The sequence below is a fragment of the Triturus cristatus genome, chromosome 2_2 (assembly GCF_964204655.1).
Source record: "Triturus cristatus chromosome 2_2, aTriCri1.1, whole genome shotgun sequence".
Taxonomy (NCBI): Eukaryota; Metazoa; Chordata; class Amphibia; order Caudata; family Salamandridae; genus Triturus; species Triturus cristatus.
Window position 1 is genome coordinate 223,881,495 of NC_140582.1, and position 22,315 is coordinate 223,903,809.

Sequence of the window (22,315 nt, forward strand, 5' to 3'; positions counted from 1 at the left end):
GAGAACATACCTGTTTGGGACTCACTTCCGGGTTCAGACAGACCACAGGCCCTTCAGATGGTTGATGCAGATGAGGGGTGAGAACGCAAAGCTGTTGAGGTGGTCCATTTCCCTACAGGGGATGGATTTCATGGTGGAACACCGCCCTGGTACAGAACACGCCATCGCTGATGGTCTGTCCAGATTTTTCCGCCTTAGTGATGAGAACTCCCACGAGGTAGGGTAGTTCTCCCCACATTTTAGCTGGAGGGGACACGTGCTAGACCTGGCACCTTGGCGTGGGTCTCCCTTCCATTTTTTCTGTTGCCTCATGTGTTTTTGCTGATGTTAGATGCTCAGGGCACTGTGCCACTGCTGTCCAGTGCCACAGTGCAAGTGCTCCCTATTGTAAATTGATGTATGAATTTGTGATTCCATGATTGGTTGGTTTTGTTTACCTGTCAGACCCTAGTACAGTGCACCAGGAGTGCCCTGGGCTTGTAAATCCAAATGCTGCTGGTGGGCTTGCAGCACATTTTCGTTTTTCACTATTGCAAGGCTACCTGTTCTCCATAGGCCAGAATGGCCAGTTTGATTATTACATCTTATAATCCTAACAGACTCAGGGAACATGGTGGTAATTCGAATTTAGTATGCCTGTACTCAGAATGATAAAATACATCTTTTAGTGAAGTTGGTTTTAACATTCTGTGTTTGAAAATACCACTTTTAGAAAGTAGGTATTTTCTTGTCTAAACATTCAAACCTGCCTCTGCTGGGCTGTGTATTCCTTGTCAGGAGTTTGAGTGACAGGGCAGGGGAATTCCAGGAGACAGGGTGAGTCAGCCCAGTGGTGAATAGAGAGTTCTGCATCTAGATGGGAGGGAGGAGTTGCACCTTGGACCTGAATAGGGCTGTGCCTTCCCTCCATGATGCTGGCTCCATGTCCTGTGGTGCGTCTGATGTCTCTGCCCTGCACTCTGAAAGGAAAGAAGCAGTCATGTAAACAAAGTGCTCCAGGACTGACCAGAACTGGTTAGGACTAGGCAAAGGCCCCTCTGCCCTCAGAGGACCAAGGATTTTGGGGTATAAGTATTGGGACCCTGATCCCAAGAATTTAGATCACTTTGGGAAACAAGAAGAAACCTCTGCTGAGGGGAGGAACGATGAAGAAACTGAGGAGAGACTATCCCTGAAACTGGGGGATTGGCCTGCAGAGGTTGCCTACTGCCAAAGAGAGCAGAAAGGAACTTTGTGTGTACTTTTGCTCAACTTGTGAAGGATCTCCAAGGGCTTGGAAAAGAGCTTGCCTCCTGCTGAAGTCTCAGGGACAACAGACTTCAACCCCCAGCTCCCCAGAGTTCTTTGGAAGTGCCTGCTGCTGTTTTGGCCTTCTGAGGGACGGCGTGTCGCAAGGAGCTGGAAGCGCGACTCACGGAGGAGAAGCGTGTCGCCGTTGCAGCCGCTGCCGTCGCATCACTGAACAAGGGTGTCGCCGCTGTAGCTGTCGCATTGCACCGCATCGAAAGAAGCATCCCGCAATGCCGAGGAAGCGTGTCGCCTTCGCAGCCGCTGGGGCTGTCGCATCGCACCACATCAAGTGAAGTGTCTCGCATCGAGGATGAAGCGTGTCGCCGTCGCTGCTGCTGCCGTCGCATCTTGGATGTCGCCGCTGTAGCTGTTGTATTACACCGCATCAAGAAAAGTGCCTCGCATCCACGGAGAAGCGTGCCGCCGTCGGAACTGCTGTCGTCGCATCACGGAACAGGGTTGTCGCCGCTGCAGTTGTCGCATTGACCGGAAGCGTCTCGCAACGTCGGAGAAGAGTGTTGCCTCCAAAGCCGTTGTCGTCGCATCCCTGGACAAGGGTTTCGCCGCTGCAGCTGACGCATTGAGCCGAGATCTCTCGCAACATTGGAGAAGCGTGCCGCATCAGGAAGATCTTCATGTCTTTATTTCTTTGCACCAAACTTTCATCGCATCAACATGGTTGCAGCACTTTCGTTGCCCTGCATGTCGCATCTAAAGGTACATTGACTTAAAGTGTCGCATTTAAGAGGTAAAGAGAACTAAGCTAAACTACCATTTTTAAAGTAACAGTATTGTGGATTGTTGTCGTTTATGGTCTTGTGGTAAATCTATATAAAGAATATTTATTTTTTAAATAAAACCTGTGTGGTGTCCATCTTTAGTGTTGTCACTTGATTACTGCATGGGTTCACAAATGCTTTACACACTGCCTCTGAGATAAGCCTGTCTGCTCGTGCAAGCTACCAAGGGGGTGAGCAGGGGTTATTTTAGGAGTGTACCCCTTTACCCTGACTAGAGGAGAGGGTCCCTATTTGTCACAAGTACCTACCTGTGCCAACTAGAGACCTCCAATTCCAACACCCACCTACAGATATATCGGCGGGTTCCACGATCTGCTGGAATGCGCTTCTAGGCGCTGTGACCTCCCTATGCCTGCCAAACAAACTGAGTGTTTCTTATAAGATTTTAAACCTACAGTGCAGCGCTCCACTCAGTCTATTCCCATTGTAGACTACTTATGGCAAGAGGGTCTAAAGTTGATGAAGATGCCAGCTTCTATTCCTGCGGTGGTACCAAAATTAGATAAAAAATACAGGGTGCCTGAGGAGACTCCAGCGTGCCTGATTAGTCACCCTTGGCCTGATTTGGTTATTTTGCAGGCTGCTCAGAAGAGATTTAAAAATCCTTCTTCTTCGTGTACTGCTCCACCTGACAAGGAGGGGCTCTGACTAGACCACATCGGCCAAAGGTTCTCCGCTTTGGCAGCCACTGCCTTCAAGGCCTCCAACGCCATGGCTATCCTCGCGAGGTATGACTGGCACCTCTGCCTTGCTGGAGTTTCTTCCTGAGAACAAGAAGAAGGAGGCAAAAGAGGTGCTATCGGAAGGAGAGCCTCTTCTGAGATGATTGAAGTGGCTCTGGATATTTCATCAACCGCCTTCAGGTAGATGGCTAAAAGGGACAACGTTCCGCCCTGATGTTCAGGCCAAGGTATTGCATATGCCCTTCAGCGGCTAATTTTTCTTTACCAAGCATGTATATGAAGCGTTGCAGTCAATCAAAACGGAAACGGATACGGCTAAATCGGTGACGAATCTGTAGCAGAAAAAGTTTGGTCACTGTCTCTCTCTACCTTGGCTCCATCAACATTTTCATCCCGATTAGCAGGGGTTTTGTTCTCAGTTCACTTAACAGCCCTTTCGGCAAACCTCGACACCAGCCTACCCTAGAGCAACGGCACGTTGACACCCACCATCGGGGAAAGGGCTCACGACACCAACAGAAGGCAATGAGGATCCATAGGCTCCTGCTACCATACCCACTTCAATTCGGCCCTGCTTGATCTAAATTCTTCAGTCAATGGAAGCTCATATCTTCTGACAAATGCTTGTTAGATGTATTCCATTAGGTCACAGCCTGGAGTTTGTTCAACAGCCCCTGAATTTAACTCCGCAAAGAACTTTCATTTGTCATTTGCAAGTCCCCAAGAAGGAAGTCAGATTGATCCTCTCCAAGCAGGCAATGGAAGAGGTGCCGCCCAGTCAGCGCAGTCTGGGTTTCTATTCTCACTCCTTAAGAAAGAAAAAGATGGGAAAATGGAGGTAGATAATGGACCTCAGGTCATTGAACAAGTTCCTCAAATCTCAACCCTTCAGGATGTTGTCGTTCCAGGAGATCTTGCAGAGGATTATATGTCCTCCCTTGATCTTCTGGATGTATATTTTCATGTTCTCATACATCCAAAACATCGTTGTTATCTCAGGTTCGAGGTGGCAGGGTGCCATTATCAATTCAAGGTGCTATCCTTCTGGTTAGAGTTGGCTCAAACAGTCTTTGCCAACTACTTGGCCCCAGTGGTGGCTTTTCTGCGGTGAGCCGGTCACCAGGTAATCCCTTACCTGGACGACTGGTTAGTCAAGGCTCCATCATTCCAGGCCACCAGAAGATCTACAAACGCCTGTGTTTGGCTCATTGCTCCCTGGGTCTCAGAGTCAACCGCAAGAAGCCGTCTCTGGGTCCTTCCAGGTAAATAGTATTCCTAGGAGCAGCTCTATATATCACCCTTTCAAAAGCCTTCCCCACAAAAGAAAGAATCTTACGCCTCCAGAAAAACAGTACAATGCCTGTCCGCAATAAAGTGCATTTCAGTAAGAACATATAAATCAATGCTAGGGATAATGTAGTCCTGCATCCTGCTGATTCCGCACAATCGCCTAAAAATGAGGACCCTCCAGGAGCAGCTTGATGCTCAATGGACTCAATCTCGATGCTTATTCAAAGACATCATTTCAATCACACCGGTGATGACTTCAGTAATGTTCTGGGGGACATTCAGAGACAACTTTTCCCAAGGTCGTTCCTTCCTCACGACAAAACTAAAGTTGGTAATGACGTTGGACGCTTCCATGGATTGGTGGGGTGCCCACCTGCAGGAATTACACATTCACAGTTGGTGGTCAGCCCATGAAGCACAGTGTCACATAAATCTCTTGGAACTGAAAGCATTTTTGGGGCCTCCAAGCATTCCTGCCGAGGATCAAAACATCATCGATCCTAATTGGCACGGACAACATCACCACCATGTTCTATCTTCTGAAACAAGGTGGGACAAGATCTCATGCCCTCTCAATCTTGGCTCAGTAGATATGGGAATGGTTGATAACCCATGAGATATCAATATAAGTTCAGCATGTGCCAGAAGTCTAAAATGATTGGGCCGATTCTCTCAGCAGGGACACCAAGCAATGCTATGAGTGCGAGCTAAACGAGGATCACCTACAAAGGGGTTTTCGCTGTTGGGGGTTTCCAACCCTAGATCTGTTTGTTACATCTCTCAACAAAAAATGCAGGTTCTACGCCAGCAGATTTCCTCAGCCAGGCTCTCTAGGAAACGCCTTCCACTTCTCTTGGGAGGAAACGTTTGCTTACGCATTCCCTCCGTTTCCTCTCATTCCAAGGGTTCTGCAGAAGATCAAACAGGAGCCTTGCTGCATCATTCTAATCGCCCCGGCGTGGGTGCAACAGTACTGGTTCACAGAGCTGGATCGCCTATCAGGGTATTCTCCAGTCCTGTTCCAGCCAAGAGAGAATCTCCTCTTCATGAACCAAGTGGCCAAGTGGTTCATCCTCAAATTTACACACTGCACTTGTCGGCTTGGCTCCTCATCACATAGAATTCGGAGAGCTAGCGATCTCTGATGCATGTCAAGCTGTACTACAGAAAGCCCGAGCTCCTTCTATGGTCAGATTTTGCTCATGGTGTGCCGCGCACTCTTGTGAGCCTCTCTCTGAGGACATTTTGCCCTATCTCTAGTCTCTGGCCAATGCTGATCTGGCACATACGTCCATCAAGGTGCACTTGGCGGCAATTTTCAGATACAGACGACACTCTGGTTGCTTGTCTTTGTGGTCTAACAAACTGGTAAAGGAGAACATGAAGGGACTTTACAGAGCCTACCCTTCGATAAGACCTCCTCCAATACTATGGCAATTGAACATTGTCCTGTCACTGCTTATGAAGCCACCCTTTAAACCAATTCACAAGTGCAATTTGAAGTACCTGTCCTGGAAGGTGGTTTCCTGTTGGCCATCACATCAGCTAGACGCATTAGTGAAATTCAGGCCTTTACAACAACGCAACCTTACCTGCAGGATAGAGTAATTGTTCATACCAATCCTTCTTTTATTCCTAAAGTACCTTCTACATTTCATCATCATCATATATAACTTTATTTTGATCACAGAGATCTTAAAAAGTACACAGCACAAGAAGAGTGGAAAACAGAATGCAAAAAACGTTTCCTTATTTTTCTAAAAATACATAGGTGCCAAAAAATAGTTTAAAAAATAGAAAACGTAAAAACAATAATAAAATACAATACTTCATACAATACATTTAGAGCTCTTAATCCAAAGTGCAAACCAATATTTGGCCAGGGCAAAGACTATTACCCTGCGTGTATCTTTATACAAGATTCTCAACACCTCTAGGTAATGGCCGGGACCAACCCATCTGCATAAAGGAATTATCCACTTTATCCTAAAAGATATGTAGTTTGGACCGAAAATAGATGTACAATGGATTCTGGGCTGGCTTTGCATGAGGGACAGAGATCATCATTAAAAGCATTACAACACCACTTAGCACAAAACAATTTAGTAGGTGAAGTCTTGAATCGAAATTGTAAAATAAGTTTACATGCCAGTGGTGGAACAATTTCGCCAATAGTGTCCTCACAGCAGGAAACAAATTTAAGATTAAGGAACTCCTGGATCAAACTACCCTCTGGTTTTACCAACTCCTTCTCAGCTGTGGGTTCCAAGAACATCACTTTAACCCTGGCCATCGGAATAAGAGCCAGACTTTCCAGATTAGACCAGAACGCCTCCATCCCAAGCCTCCACAGTAAATCCCTCAATGAGCTAAACATTGGAATCGAGGTTACCTGGGAGAATTTCAGAAAAACAGACAGAGCCTCACAGTAGGAGGTAAGCTCTTCAACAGACCACAACCAATACCAGAACATGAGTATTTATAGTCTAGCTTATGGGCCAGCTGTCTATGGGCAAAATCCAAGTAGAGAGGAGTCAGAGGGGTACTGGGCGGTAGGTCTAACAGAAATCTAATAAAACAATTTTCTATACTTGACAAACAATTTGTATTACCAGTTCCCCAAAGTTCTGCTCCATAAAGGGCCCCCCCCAGGACCTTAATGTTATAGAATTCTGGGGCTGAGGCCACTTGCCTAGACAGCGCATTTCTATAAATTTTACTGATATGGGGGGTCTGCTGAGTTAGCAACAATTTCACTTTCTAGATATGGGGAGCCCAGTGTATGTTGGGGGTCAGGCGGATACCAAGATAATCAAAAACATCTACTTGCTCCAGATGGCTGCTTCCTACAAGCACACGTCTTTTGGGTGGTTTAGCAGCTCCTCTTATGAAAATCATATATTTTGTTTTCGCCTTATTTAATACCAGGCCCGCTCTTCGCAGAACCGAGTGAAGTCATTCAGGAGTTGTTGGAGGCCTTGCGGGGATTTGGAGATAAGTAGGGTGTCATCGGCGAAAAGAAGAGCAGGTGCTCTTCATATGCCGATTTTGGGGTCATCACACCCATCTCGATCTAAGAAATCGACCAGCCCATTGATAAAAAGAGTAAAAAGTGTGTGTCAAGGCTCACCTTCAGCTTCTCGCTGGTTACCGTTGTCTTGCACAGGAACAGAAGCTGCTAGCTTCCCGACTCCCACTACTAATCACTCAGCCCCAAGAAATGTCTTTGGCTCTAACTGATCAGCAAGGGGGAAGGGGGAAATTGGATAAAATAACAAACGAGACAAGAGACTGGTTCTGGACCTTCTGGTTTTCCTATCTGGAATTCTTCTTCAGCTATCACTCTGCTACTGAAGATTCCTTCGGTAACCAGTATCCTGAACTCTAAGCCTCTCTTCTTGTTCAACTCTGCCTTTTCTTCTTTCTTGTTATTGATGTCACTAATTATCATCAATCTTTCGATAGTTGCCTTCTCTTTCTTCTCGTGGTTTCTCTTCTTTCTTTTCTTGCTTCTAGCTATACTAATAACTGTTGTTTTCTAGGTGATTCTTTTCTGCTTTAACTTCTACAGTTGCTTCCTCTCCATAGGTTACTGCGAACTGTTATAGCTCAGGTAAGTCTTTCTCCTTACTTTCCTAGTTGACTGTTCTTATTGTCTTTTTATTTTTTCCCTTAGTAACCTCTTCAGTATACACTACAATATACTTCTTTTCTTTTACAGGACTCGGTATGCTGATCTCTGCTGACCCTGGTAAGTCTTTACTTAATGCGTCACTCAACACTACTTATCATTTTAATGTGACCTTAAAAATCTATCAGTAATTCACTTAGCTTTCTTCTGTCTTCTTTTCAGGTGCTGCAGAAGTCGTAGCTCGTTTCCTGGAGCGACGAGGAAAACTCCAAACTCTACTCACAGTAAGTTGCCTCTACGGACTCTGCGGCTTTTTCTGTCCTCTTCGGTGAGTATCGGTTACCTAACTCGACACAACTCTCTTGCGTTACTCTGGAAAACTTCTTTCACTAGATATTCTCTTCAGAACTGGGAACTCTCTCGAACACGTCTTCTCTGAGGAAAAGTCTTGGTGAAGTGCGCACTACCTCAGGCGCGCGCACGTCACGTCGTCTCACTCTGGATCTGTTAGCAACTAGACCGCCGACCCCAGCGTCTGCGCGGCCATCTTGGAAATGCGGGCATGCCACAAACTCGACCATTGAAACCCATTCAAAACTGAAGCGCCCATTGAACTTAATTCCTTGCGCTTCGTTTTGGAACTCACATTAGGGATCCTGACAGTGTGTGAGCCAGCACACATACCTGCCTCACTCCACGTTGAACTGGGAATTTCTCTGTTAATTGATTGTTCTCCCCCCACTTAACTTGTACTGTGTTTGATGAGTGCAATCGGATTAAAATATCTAAAAGATTTCCCGGTATGCCCATCTCTTTTAAAACTCTCCATAGACTGAATCGGGGAACTAGATCAAACGCAGACCGTAGATCAACAAAAGCCACATAAAGCTTCCAGCCCTTAATGGCAACTTCCTTTCATCTAAATGAGCCAGTGGTTTTGCCCTCCTTCTTTTCAGCTCCATCTTTGCCAGCTGAGAGAGATTACTCCATTCACTGGACATTAAAAGATGTTTAAAGTTCTAATTCTAAAGGACTTAGGGCCATATGTAGGAAGCCTAATACCGGTCGGTAAAGGCCGATTTTCGGTAAATATCCCGTTACCGACCGGGATTTAGGCTTTTGGTATGTAGAGGGCACATTTCAGGATTCGGTAATTTACCGAATCGGTAAAATTACCGATTCGGTAATTTTACAGATTCGGTAAATACCGAATCCTGAAATGAGATGTAGGGGGAGTGTGTCGTTGGTGTGGGGATTCGTTATTTACCACCAACTAAAAGTTGATGGTAAATGACGAATAGCTGTAAAAAAGCATTTTTGTGCACTTTGAAGTGTGCAATGTGGCAGACATACATGTCCTTAGGGCATGTATGTGCGCCACATGTGCACACATGGACGAATCAGGGGTGCAACAGGGTGTCAATGTGACACCCTGCCACCCATGATGATGCCTCCCCCATTACCGATTCGGTATTCACCGATTCGGTAATGGCAACTGGCTTCCCATTCATTCCTATGGGCCTCCAGGCCCATAGGAATGAATGGGAAGCCAGTTGCCATTACCGAATCGGTAAATACCGATTCTAAAATACCGACACTTATCGATTCGGTAATATTTTACCTACATTACATTTACGGATTCATAAATACTGAATCGGTAAAATTCGGTATTTAAGAATCGGTAAATGTAATTTACCTACATATGGCCCCAAGTCTTTCCGAAAATCTACTCATCGCCTTCTCTGCCCCCAGGAAGAGTCAGGTCTTGACGTGGGCATCAATTGCTCGCTGGGTCTCAGCGACTATTCTCTTCTGTCATGGGAGGGCTGGCCGCCCTCTGGTTTGCAAAGTCGCAGCTCATTCAACACACAAGGTGGCAGCTTCCTCTGCCCTATATGCCGGAGTGACCTTGCCTGACATCTGCAGGGCCGCTACATGGACAAACGTCCAGACCTCCATGATGCATTACTGCCTGGATGCTTGGCAGAAGGCGAATGTAGCAGTTGAACAAGCTGCTCTGAGACGTCTGTTCGCATAAGGTATGATCTTCATGTCTGTTTCTTCATGTGCTATTGTGTTATGATCAGTCATTAATATGTTTAGAATATTTCCAAATGTAAGTATATATATTGATAAATATATATATAAATATATGTGTGTGTGTGTGTGCGTGTGTGTGTGTGTGTGTATGTGTGTGCGCGTGTGTGTGTGTGTGCGCGCGCTCATGATGTACACTCTTTATCATTATCATTTGTATTTTCTTTTCTGGGTCGCATGGTGGGATGGTTCACCTGACCTGCCGCCACTGACCCTTTGGTAACTGCTTGCTATTCTGATTCAAGCATGTGAATCTACAAAATATACAATACTAGAGAAAAAACAAGTTACTTACCGGTACACTGTGGTTCTCCAGTATTGATATATTTTATAGATTTAACATGCAAGCCTCCCTCCTCCCCTTTCAAGTTTACCTTCCATACCTGTCTTGTTCCTCTAATTTTACTTGTGTGCTCAAACTCTGAGGCATGGTGGCCCTGCAGAAGAAGGACACTCTATGGTCTACTATTGGCTGGAGCTTGGATGTTTTAAAACAATGGTAATATGTTGCTAAAGGCTACGGAATTCCTATGGCTTCTGAATGCTAAGTTTGAATACTGATATTTTAGTGTTAACATGGGACTCCCACCACGATGATGGGGAAGATTCAAGCATGTGAATCTATGAAAGATATCAGTACTGGAGAACCACAGTGTACAGGTAAGTAACTTGTTTTTTATGGTGAAGCACGTAGAACATTAACATACCTGGTCATGGTGTTTAGTGTTGTGTTTGATAAATAAATAATGTTATTATATATGTTTGTGTTTGTAATTATTAATAAAATGTAATTAGTATTATTTATGTTTATTTAATAATGTTATTTCTTAAATAAACGTTTTTGCATTTATTTTAAAGTATATGGGTCTGATTCACAAACTGAACTTTGTAATACGTTTTGTAGCACTGCAAAGTGTAAGGTTTGCATATACATATAGATGCAGTGCATTCCACCCTGACTGTGGGGTCTCTGCATATGTAACTATAGATTTTAGTTATAAATGGGGGGGGGCACAAGAGAGTGGGTGGGAAAAGGGGCATGCTTACTACTAAAGGTGATATGAATAGGGGCTTAGTTTGGGTAAGAGAGGGGTTTTGGAGAGACATCATTCACCCACACAAAAGTAAACCAATTGCTTTACTTTGGGGGTGGCGACATGTAACTTACACTTTGCAGTAAGTTTACACTTGGAGTTTGTGAATACCGAAAGTAGTAAACTTACTACAAACTGTAAACGTAACCAAAAGTATAGCTTACCTTATTGAATCAGGCCCGAAGCTTAAAAAAAAAATGTTTTTAAGTTATCAAAATACATTATATATTGTATGTATTTTTAATGTAGTTTTTATGTTGATATGTTTTTTATGGTAATATAATGTTTAATATTTCAAATTCAATATACTTATCTATTTTATAACAATATTTTGATCTTCTATAATGTTGATATTTTTGTACTTTACATACACAGTATGTAACGTCAATATTTGTGTCCTCAATATTGTTTTGGTGATATTTGTATCACAATTTTGTTGTCTGCTATACTACATCACACAATGCCCTATGCTTTATGGTACGGTACCTAGTCCGTCCTTTCTTTCTTCCTTGCCTGGTTTATAACTTTCTTGGTTTCTAAAGATCTGTGTTGCAGACCATGGCATGGGAAGCCTTGAAACAGCTTCAAGGCTATTGTCTAAAGTCCCCTGCTTGGTACCCTTTGTTGTCCAAAAAGGCTCAGATAAGCATCCATCCCCCCAGTTGTTAGTGGAATCTATAATGGCTCTTCTGCAACTCTTGAATTTGGAATTGCCATGATAACCAGAAGGGCTAAAATGCTCCACAATAATCCTTAGGTAACATGCTTGAGCTCTGTTGTGATCAATAAAATGATGGTCCGGTCTTCTTATGTAGATTGGTTATGATCTTTATTCAAGTTGTTAAGAAATCAAGAGAAACCCCATCCTTCCCTATTTCAAAGTGCATCAACACAACTTCCTTCTTGGTTCAGTCCACATCGTCAATTGATGTATAATATGCAGTAGTGTTATCCTCACCTCGACATCCCCTTATAAGTACTTACCTATCAGAATGTATAAAGGTTTGAAAGAGACAGTGAAGGTGTGCTCAGGATTGCCTACAGAGAGGTGCACATCAGTCTTGTGGAGGGATATATGACTAAAGAACCTACATTGCAATAGATCTTTCCTAATTTGTGGCATCGTTGACAGACATAGCACTTTTATTCATGCAGGGCATCACCCATCGGTTCGAAATAAACCATTTAAACAAGTGACTCAGCATATGGATCATGAACCTTTCAAAGAGTGTATATAATCCTATCATAAAAGATGTGAAGCTTCTGATGTCTTAGGAATTCTGATTGCTTAGCGGACCTCTTCTAGTAGAAACAGGGCATTTCACTTACTGGACTGCTCTTCGCTTATTTTGGATAGTAGGGTTACATCGGGATATTGCTTTCGAAGGCCCTTTGAAGTTTAGCATTCAGTGCCTCACTTGTAGATAAGACTTGGTAAACGTTCTGTCTACCATCTCTCCATCGTACTGTAAGCAGTTTGTTATTTTAGTAATATTTGAAAGAGAAATGTGGGTTGTAATCAGTTAATATCATATTAGAATGTAGCATTTTCACTCTGTTGAAAGAAATAATAGTTGGGTTAGGAGTAGTATAAATACTTTATTTCGGCCATAGGCCATTAAAGTAGTATAAAACATTTTTTTTAAATATGCAGTGCTTTATTTTGTGGGCAATACAGTGAGCATACATCGATTTGAATAAATAGACCTGAGTCCGATTGCACAAAATTAGTACAAATACATTGTCAGTGACAAAAACCTGGAACGGTCCTCCTTGCCTTAGAGTGAGTTTCATACATAAACATTTGACTAGAATTTTGATTAAATGTTATCACAAGTCATATAACAATCGAACGAGGCTACATAAATTAGAACAGTTAAACTTGGCACCTGCATCATAAATACTTGTGCATTGATTTTCCGGTTATAACTGTATTAATATAGCTTAACTAGCGGGGAGTAGCAATAGCTCATCTCTCATAGCACCAGTACACATCCATACACTACAAAGTCCCAAATAAGCCAGATAAATAAAGTGCAAGTGCTAAAGTGCAGTAGGTAGAATCAGGTATTCCTAGGCAATCGTTTAGGGAGATTGGTTCAGCCTAGGACTCTAGTGATTGTAATAAACATTGTATTGGGCACATCAACGTAAAATTGCAGCAATATAAGCAATAAAGGTATGCCTGTAAAACTTGAGTATCTAAAACCACTGTTTAAGAGAAAAAGACTTACATTTCAGCCCTGCTTTCTTACGTATAAAACAAACTGCAAGTAAGTATCTACAAAGGGCAAAAATGATGTAGGGTGATGTGTCACTTTTAAGTACCCTCAGGGCCTCTTCAAATTTCCTATAGCCCACATTGTTTCATAATGGACAGATCCATTTACTCATTTGCCTACTGTAGGCTGTACAGAAAAATAAAGTATGTGCAGTGTTTTCTGCCTGGTCTAAAGTGCATATAGTGCAAGTCTCAGTCTTGTGGGTCACATTAATCTTCCATTTTGTGGTATAAGATCTGATTTGGAGAATTCCATAAAAAAAATCCTATACAGTATCTGCGCCAAAAAGGCTGGATTTCATCTAGGAATTCTTTGAATACAGAAACTGGTTTTATAATGAGAAATTGAGTTGTAAGTTGATCTAAATTTGGGTTGCAAAGTTGGGAGTTTGCAACATAGGTCCAGTACACTGATTTAAGATGTTTCTTTGAGTTAGTTTGTAGTGTTTGAGGTTCGTTCCACTATGAAGGTAGTGCAAGTTTTATAAACCACCATATACATATCGCAACCATGGGAGAGTTTGAGTCCCATCTAGTTCCAATATTTCCTGTAGACCGTCTTGATACTGGTCCAGCTCTTCTGTGATCCATATTGTTACCGAATAGAGGATAGATCGTAGCGGTGCGATATGTTCTATCAGTTTAATATTCAGATCTAGGTACATTCGGATCAATGATACTCCAGCTGGCAACCCTAGGGTGCTTTTTTTATTTTTTATGTTCAAATTTGTTTATTGAATATAAGTTGAACAGGGAGAGGGAGGTAGAGAAATAAAGCAAAGCAGGTCACAAATAGCATGGTACATTGGCAAAGCCTTGCAAAAGGTTGTTTACAATAAAAACCAAGATAGGGTGAGAGGATGACAAAGATGGGACAACATTTTTTACCATTAGTACACTGATACAGATTTATTTAGATTATAACTTGCATTTAAAAGAAACCAGGAGGGGATAGGGGTACAAATATGTGCATAAACGTCTTTATTAAGGAAGGTTACCCAAATAATAAAGTCCCATTGAAAAGGGGCTGTAAGGGCGCATACCTGGTGCGTGGGCTATGTAGATAGGAGTAAGCATGCCGGTGTGGCAGATTGAATATGTATTAATAGTTGCGTATTGCCACTAATGAGAATTGGGGATAGTGGGTTTCTACTCACCTATATAAGGGGGGGGGGTGGGGGGCAAACATAATAAGGAGGTCGGGTCAAGGATGCTTCTAATAAGCTTGTTTTCTGTTATATCAAGAGATTTCACTTTGTCTACACCCGATAATTCAGCTTCATATAATGCGGCAGCCTGAGCCTTATGCCTTTAGATTTCCAAGGCTGGTGTTACTTCCTTGGTAATATATCTGTTATACTTATTCAACATTGGTATAGAGTTTTGTACTAGGGCCATCTTATGGTTAGGAGTATGATGAGTTTTGATTCACTTTTGAATGTGATGTTATCTTAATAATTATCTATATTTTGTATTAGTACTTTGAATGTGTCTCAGTAGATAGTCATATTAATTTAATTATTTTCTAATAACGTTTATTCTTTAGTTTGTCAAAGTAAGCATCATTAAGTTTAATGCATTTCAGTTGATTATCAAATAATACATTACTTTTAAGGCATCTGAGGATATAATTAAGGAAATTTGCAACTTTTTAAACTTTTTATTAAAATTCTGTAAATACAATAAGAGGAAGAAAACATTAACTTCTGATGGATACTTCTAACATCAGATTCCTCACCTTTAGAATATCCCCAGGTGCTAGAATAGATCTGTAAAGTGTTCAACAGCATTGCTCCCTTACTCCAGTAGGTGGCACCATGTGGATCCACATCGATTTTCTTCCGTCTCGAATTGACGAATGAAGCCGTATATAAACACCGCTGCACTCTCATGCCATTTCCTCGCTTTCAGCGCTTTTGTCGACAGACCTGGAACTCTGCTCCCTTCCCCATTGCCACATCCGTTTGCTGTAGGTTTTTTTTCTCCAAAAATTTCAAACCACTTTGCGGGGGAGCTATGTCCCCACCAAAACCCACAGGATTGAAACAGTGCCAGGACTGTCACAAACAGGTGTTTGTGACAGTCCCGCAAATGTTGACCTTCGGTGTTTGGGCTCAAGGCACGACTCCAAATCATAAAAGATGCACCCACATGAATTTGAAGTTAAGCCGGGAACGTGAAGTGTAACCGAACCCTGGAAGAAACAGCACAAGTCCTGCTCGAAGTCGAGAACACAGACTCGTTACTGAGGCCGGTTGAAATCTTCAGGTGAGTCTAAATTGAATAGGAAATACAAGAAGGCCAAGCGGGGATTTGTCTCCATCCTGCGACTCAATGTCTTCAGAAAACTCACAGGGGCATTAACATGCCCCTTGGTCTTGTTCCTGATCCACTGAGGAGCTGATCCCACTACTCATCCTGATGCACCCTTCGTTTCCCAGGTTGTGTGTGACACTGCAACAAATCTAAGCCCTTAGGGAGGCCATGTTCCACATTGTTGCACTTTTCCAGTTCCCTCTGAAATCCCTTTGAGCCCAAAGGATCTGCAGGGGGCTCCAGTCTGGGTTCCACCATCGGATGCTTCCTCTGCGCCTCCTGTGTTCTCAAACTCACCCTGAGTTCCATACCGGCTTTGATACCTATGACAAAATCTGTGCTGGTCCCTTCTACTTGAGCGCAGGCCTCAATGCCGCCAGTGCCAGGGGAGGACCCTTTATCGATACTGGGGTCTGACTCTGAGCTCAACTCATCTTGGCCTCCACCAAGGTTGCATTCAGACTCATCTTTGATACACCAGGTCCCCGTACAGCAAGATGATTCAAGCACACCTGATGCCACAGAGCTACCCTCAGGTACTTCTCCAACATTTTGGCTCTGACTCTGATCGGAGTCAGTTAGCCTTTGTAAATGACAATTGAGAGGATCGTGATAACTTCTCCCCTCATTATGACAACAACAGTATCTTTTTTTAAACTTTTTTTGCACCTCCCCTGATATTAGGTTAATTCACTCTCCCACACTTCCAAATATGGAAATTGCTTCTTTAGCTGTGGTGATAGACATGCAGCTGAGGTTTTGGATCTGCAACTCCCTTCTATGGATGTAGAGACTAATATATTCAAGGAGGTGTTACAGCCTGGTCAGCCTTCCTTTGAGCCTTTGCTAACACTGAGTGAAGCCATTCAGCACACATTTGTGGACACTTTACAAAGTCTTATTCTTGCCTTTCAGTCAACAGACAGGTAGCCAGGTACCACATATCGGCACCAGGTGACCAGTTGCGTAACGAAACTTGAGTAGGCTCCTCTGCAAAGTACATGCAGGGCCCCCCCCCGACGCTCCGGATCCAGTTCGGAGCTCTCAGGCCAGGGGCCTGCCAGTCCTGGAGGGGCCCCCGAAGCTCGATGACCTCCCGCACTGCAGGGGCTTTTTTTTTAACACCAGTACAGGCTACCCTGATTTTCTGACCCAACATTCAACTCCAGATAGTGCGATGGTTCAAGCTTCTACCAGCAAGGTGAACCCCGATTCTCCCCCCAACCCAAGTCAGAAAATCAGAGTCTTAAGGCATTCAGGAAACGTTTGTTCTTATCGGTCAGCATAGCCTTGAGGTCCATTAATGTCAGTTGCCTACTTAATCTCTAAACTCACACCCTCTGGGATATAGTTGGCCAGATCTTATCTGCTGTCCCTGAAGGCCTGCGGCCCTCTCTGTTTCAAACCATCGAGGATGGTAAACAGGCGGCCAAATACGTCATCAGGTCTGGCCTGGTTACTACCGATTGTCTGGGTGGAGTGGTCTCCATACTTAGATGAGTTCTACAGACTTCTCTAGGGATATCCAGGTGTCCCTCATGTATAGGCAGACAATGTGCAGGTCACCAGGCACAGCGATCATCCCAACCCCCCTGCCCTGGGACATCAGCCTTTAAGTCTCTTTAGTGTGATGTCCATCCTGTGGGAAGCCAGATCCAACACTTTCTTCAAGGATGACAAAGGCTTATATACAACATATGGGTTCCTCAGAACAATCAACTGGACTATGCCCTTCCAGTTCTTTTCGACTTGCCACATCTTCACCCACATTACAGCCGCTCGCAGAAGAGCACCTGGCCATTTTGTTGCAGGAGGTGCAGGCTCTTTAGTCCAAAGGGGGCAGATAGAGGCTACCGACCTCCGAAATTGGGGCTTGTTTAACCCCCATTATTTCCTAGTGCTGAAGAATGATGGAGGACTTTATATCTGCACCCTAAATGCCTTGCTGCAAAAAGACAGACTCAAGATGCTCACGTAGGCCCATGACCTGTCTGCCCTGGATCCTCACGACTGGATGGTAGTCCTGGACCTGTGGCACATATTTTTTTCGTATACCCGTCCTACAGTCGCACCGACATTGCCTGCTGTTCAATGCTAGGAGAATTTGCAATTTGCTGGACTCCCCTTCAGCCTCTCTAGTGCCTCTCGGGTGTTCACCAGAGTGATGCTGGTAGTCGCAGCACACATTCGGCGGTTTTGAATATCAGTTTTCCCCTACCATGATGACTGGCTGTTGAAGGACCACAGTTAATCGTAGACCACCTCCAGAAGCCAGTGAACCTCCTGACATGTTTGGGTTCCACAGTCAGCATGCCAAAGATACACCTGACTGCTTTGCAGAGGCTCACTTTTATTGGAGGCATCTTGGGTTGGTGCAGTTCAGTGTCTTCCCTCCATCACAACGAGACCAGGACATTCGGGCTATGATCCTGATGTTTCAGCCTTGGACCTGGGTCTCAGTGAGAGTTGCTATGAGGCTTTATAGAAACATGTCAGATTTCACCCCTGTTTCCGAGGAGACTACAAAAGGTCTGCAGGGATGGCTGTTTGACAGCGATTGGACCAGCAGCAGACCCCTCTCTCTTCCCCACCAAGAGCTGATAGTGGTATTGGATGTCTCACTGCTGAGTTGGGGAGACCTTCTTGGAAAGGTGGAATTCAGAGGGCTTTGGTCTCCACCGGAAACCCAACTCCGCATCAACCTGTTGGAGTTGCGAGGCATTTGCCTGGCGTTCAAGGCCTTCCTACCGTTCATCAAATGGAGGCTGCTGCAGGTACTTACGGACAACACAACCATGTGGTGCTGGAACAAGCAGGGCTGTGTGGAGTCCTGTGGTCTGTGCTGAGAGGCTCTGGGCCTCTGGAGTTGGTGCAACGCCAGGGCATTTCCGGCATCTTGAACCACCTGTTGAGTTTATTTAACTCCAAGGCAGACAAGCTCAACTGACAGCCTCCAGTGTATTTAGAATGGTGATTCTGATGTGTCACAGGGCATCTTCCAATAATGGGGACATCTGGATCTTTTTTCCACCATGCAACATGCAGTGCCAACTTGTTCCATGCTGGATTGCCCAAGAAGGCTCTTTCTGGGAGATGCATTCCTGCTACAATGGAGCACTAGAATCTGATATGCCTATACACCCCTTTGTCTCCTACCCCTAGTTCTGAAAAAGGTCAGAAATGATTGGGGTCAAGTCATCCTAGTGGCTCTGGTGTGGATCAGGCAAATGTGGTACCTGAAACGTCTGGGCATGAGCATCTGCCCTCCAATCACGCTAATACTTCGGGAGAATCTCTGTCGCAGCAGCTGGGCAGAGTTCTTCACCCAGACCTGTGCAATCAACACATCTGTGCGTGCCGATTGCAATCGTTTTTTTGCTTCCAATCTACCGTCCCAGATTGTGGATTATATCCTTGATGCTCAGAGTTAGGAATAATATAATTTACTATTCCAACTCCAGTGTGTGCAACAGTAGGGAAGGTGTTGGAATAGTACATTATACTATTCCTTAGTTTAGAGTGCCCACTGCGATGTAACAACACAGTCGTTGTAACGACTGCGTTGTAATCGCATGCGTTGTAACGCATGCAATGTGATGGCTGCTTCCCGGTAGTAGGTGGTTTCAATCGGCTTCGCGTGGCGGCAGCGGCATCCCTGCCAAAAGTGACGTCTGTGGCACCTACATAGGTGCCACCCAGACGTGTTGATGTCAGTTCTTTTCTTTCTGCACCAGCCAGCTTGATCCAGAGAAGAGCTACCACTCTGTCATTTTTTTGAAAGAATGTTTTTGAAGTATTACCTCCTGTTGTGTCAAGATGTCTTCGTAAGGCAGGCTTTAAGCCTTACCGACTGATGTCAGTGACGGACCCACACCATATCTGTCTGTGGTGCCTCGAGCGCGACCACGATACCAAGTCGTGCCCCGATTGCCGAGCCAAGTCCCCGAAGACTTTAAGGGAACGGTCCCTGAAGCTGCTCGCGGCCCGGCATGCGACTCTGTGGAAATCGAGGTTCCGGTCAAGAGGAAGGTCCCAGGATCGTTCACGGAGCCCGAAGTCCTCTTCATCCCATTCAAAGTCCTCGGGACACTCAGGTAAGAGGCACAAGAAAAAGAGCAAGACAGCCGATGAGACTAGGGAGCATCGGCGCTCGCGGCATGGTTGTTCAGAGCCTGCGCCTAGACCGACTCCGCGCCTCCTTGACTTTCCAGAAGCCGGAGAGACCCCAACCCAACTCAAAAGAGTTTTATGAGGCCATTCGTCTAATTTTTGGGTGGCCCGACACCGTCGATGGGCCTTCGGCCCTCATGGAGTCAGAGGGGGCCCTCTGTGGCTCTGGAATGAGCAGTGAGAGTCTAGTATCCCGAGCGACTGAGCATGGCCATCGATCCTCTGATCAGGCTGCCCCTTTGGGAGGATCTTCTGTCGCAGCAGCAGGGGAGGGTTCTCCACCCAAACCTGTCCAATCTCTGCCTTCTTGAGTGGAGATTGCGTGGCGGCAGTTAACAGCTTTCGACCTTCCTCCTGATGTCTGTAATGTGATTCTGGCAGCCAGGCGTTCCTCCACCAAGACAGTATACGCCTGCCATTGGAAAACATTTGTGGCATTGTGTACAAAAAAGTCAATTGATCCCCTTTCTGTCCATCTTTCTGATGTTTTGCTTTCCCTTGCCCTGCAGGACTCTGCACTGGGCACCATTAAGGAATATCTTTCTGCTCTGTCTGCCTTCTTGCGGCTGCCTAACCAACCCTGCTTGTTTAAATCCCCTATTGTACATAGGTCTTTGAAAGGTCTTGTCCACCTTTTTCCCCCGTCACCATTCATTATGCCTCAGTGGGACCTTAATCTGGTTCTAACATTTTTGATGTGTGCTCCATTTGAGCTTCTACATAACTGTTCACTCAGGCTCCTCACGCTCAAAACAACCTTCCTGCGGATGATTACATCTGCCTGTAGAGTGAGTGAGATGCAGGCCTATCTTCTAAGCCGCCTTACCTCTTAGTCTTTCCTGACAAAGTGGTACTTCACACAAGGGCCTCCTTCCTGCCGAAAGTGGCCACTCCATTCCACGTAGGCCAATCAATCAACCTGCCTACATTCTACACTCCTCCACATCCCTCTAAATATGAGGATCGACTCCACCGTCTGGACCCAAAAAGAGCATTAGCGTTCTACTTTGATCGCACACAAGAGTTCCAGGTGGACAACCAACTCTTCTTGGGGTATGTTGGTGCGAACAAAGGTCGGGCGTGCATAAGCAAGCCATCTCTCGCTGGGTCATGCTCTGCATCAAAATCTGCTAAACATTGGCAAAGAAGCAACCTCCTGAAGGGTTTTAAGCTCCTTCCAACAGAGCAACTGCTGCTATTAGCTTGCGGAGTTTCATTTCTGGATATCTGCACAGGCACCAACGTGGGCTTTCCTGCACATCTTCACCAAACATTACTGTCTGGACAGCCATGTCTGTAGAGATGTGCCTACAGGACTTCCTGGTCTAAAATTGGTCTGCAGACTCTCCTCTGGGGATGGTATTGCTTGGGCATCTATTCAAAGGTAAGGAATCTGCGGCTAGAAGTCTCTGCCAGATGAACAAGTTACATACCTACGGTAATGCCTTTTCTGATACAGACTATAGGCCTGATTCCGAGTTTGGCAGTCCAACCGTCCGAGAACCACGCCCGCGCCTGCTAGTAGACCACAGTGCCGACGGTCTTAAGACCGCCATATTACGAGTTGACCACAGTGCCAGCAGTGTGGATGCGGAACTCTTGCGATGGTGGTGAGTACTTTTACTTCATATATCGATGTCTGTGTTTGCATTTCGACTGCATATGTGTCGTTTGCACACATATGCATGATACCACCTACCCATTACCCGGGTCCTGCTCATATGTTGGCAGTCCTGGCAATGGGTATATGGTATGAAAGGGACTCACCTGTATATTGTCACAAACGGCCGTAATCCGTGGGGTAAAGTTCCTGCTGTGAAGTTGGGACTTGAAGAAAGGGATCCACGTCAAACTCTGACTGGAAGAGCAAGTACACACTCCAAATCCTACATGTCCGCCACCTTGAAGCAGGCGGTCGGACCGCCGCGATCAGCTCATGGAAAAGGCATCTCCTAATACGGACGGCACTGCAGCTCCCCTGTACCGCCCTTTGGCGACTGCCTTTCCGTGACTGCAAACCTGACCGTCTCAGCGGTTCAGCCACGGTCTTCGGAAACACAATCCGGCCAACTTGTAAAACAGCGGTCGGACCGCCAAGCTCTCCACGGTCGGACCGCCACCGCCGGTATAGCAGTCCACGGACTGTCAAACTCGTAATAAGGCCCTATATCTACCCGCAGCTCTCTTGTCAACCCACCCATCCTCCCCGCTGTGCAGACAGATTTCTTGGGTAAGGGCTGATCCCTTTCAGGGCCCTCGTTTGGAACACCAGTGTCAGTGTACTTCACGGCTCCCCTCTTCTGGCATGGAAAGTTGTGAAAAGTAACTGACGTCAGCGTGTCTGGGTGGTGCCTATGTAGGTGCCGCAGACATTACGTCCAGCACGGACGACGCCGACGATGCAGGTGTACTGCTCACGAAAAATCTTCCGGATCCAGTCTGACTCTTGGGGAAATTTAAAGGTAAAGAATCTGCAGCTATATATAGTCTCTACCAGATAAGGCGTTACCGAAGGTAAGTAACTTGTTCATTTGTGTTGCTGTCTTTGAATTTAGAGAAAAAAAGAAATCATTAATTTCATCACCATATCTGTGATGTTGAACGTTCTTCCTTAAACAATATAACTTGGAAGACGAGAATACTTTTCTTGAGGGGTTGCTGCA

At 45.1% G+C, this 22,315-nt stretch overlaps 1 protein-coding gene across 1 annotated transcript in view; it reads left to right on the forward strand.

The window, feature by feature from the left end:
• Positions 1-22,315, forward strand: part of SHOC1 (shortage in chiasmata 1) — a 1,571,389-nt gene that overhangs the window by 103,148 nt on the left and 1,445,926 nt on the right. The window lies entirely within an intron of this gene.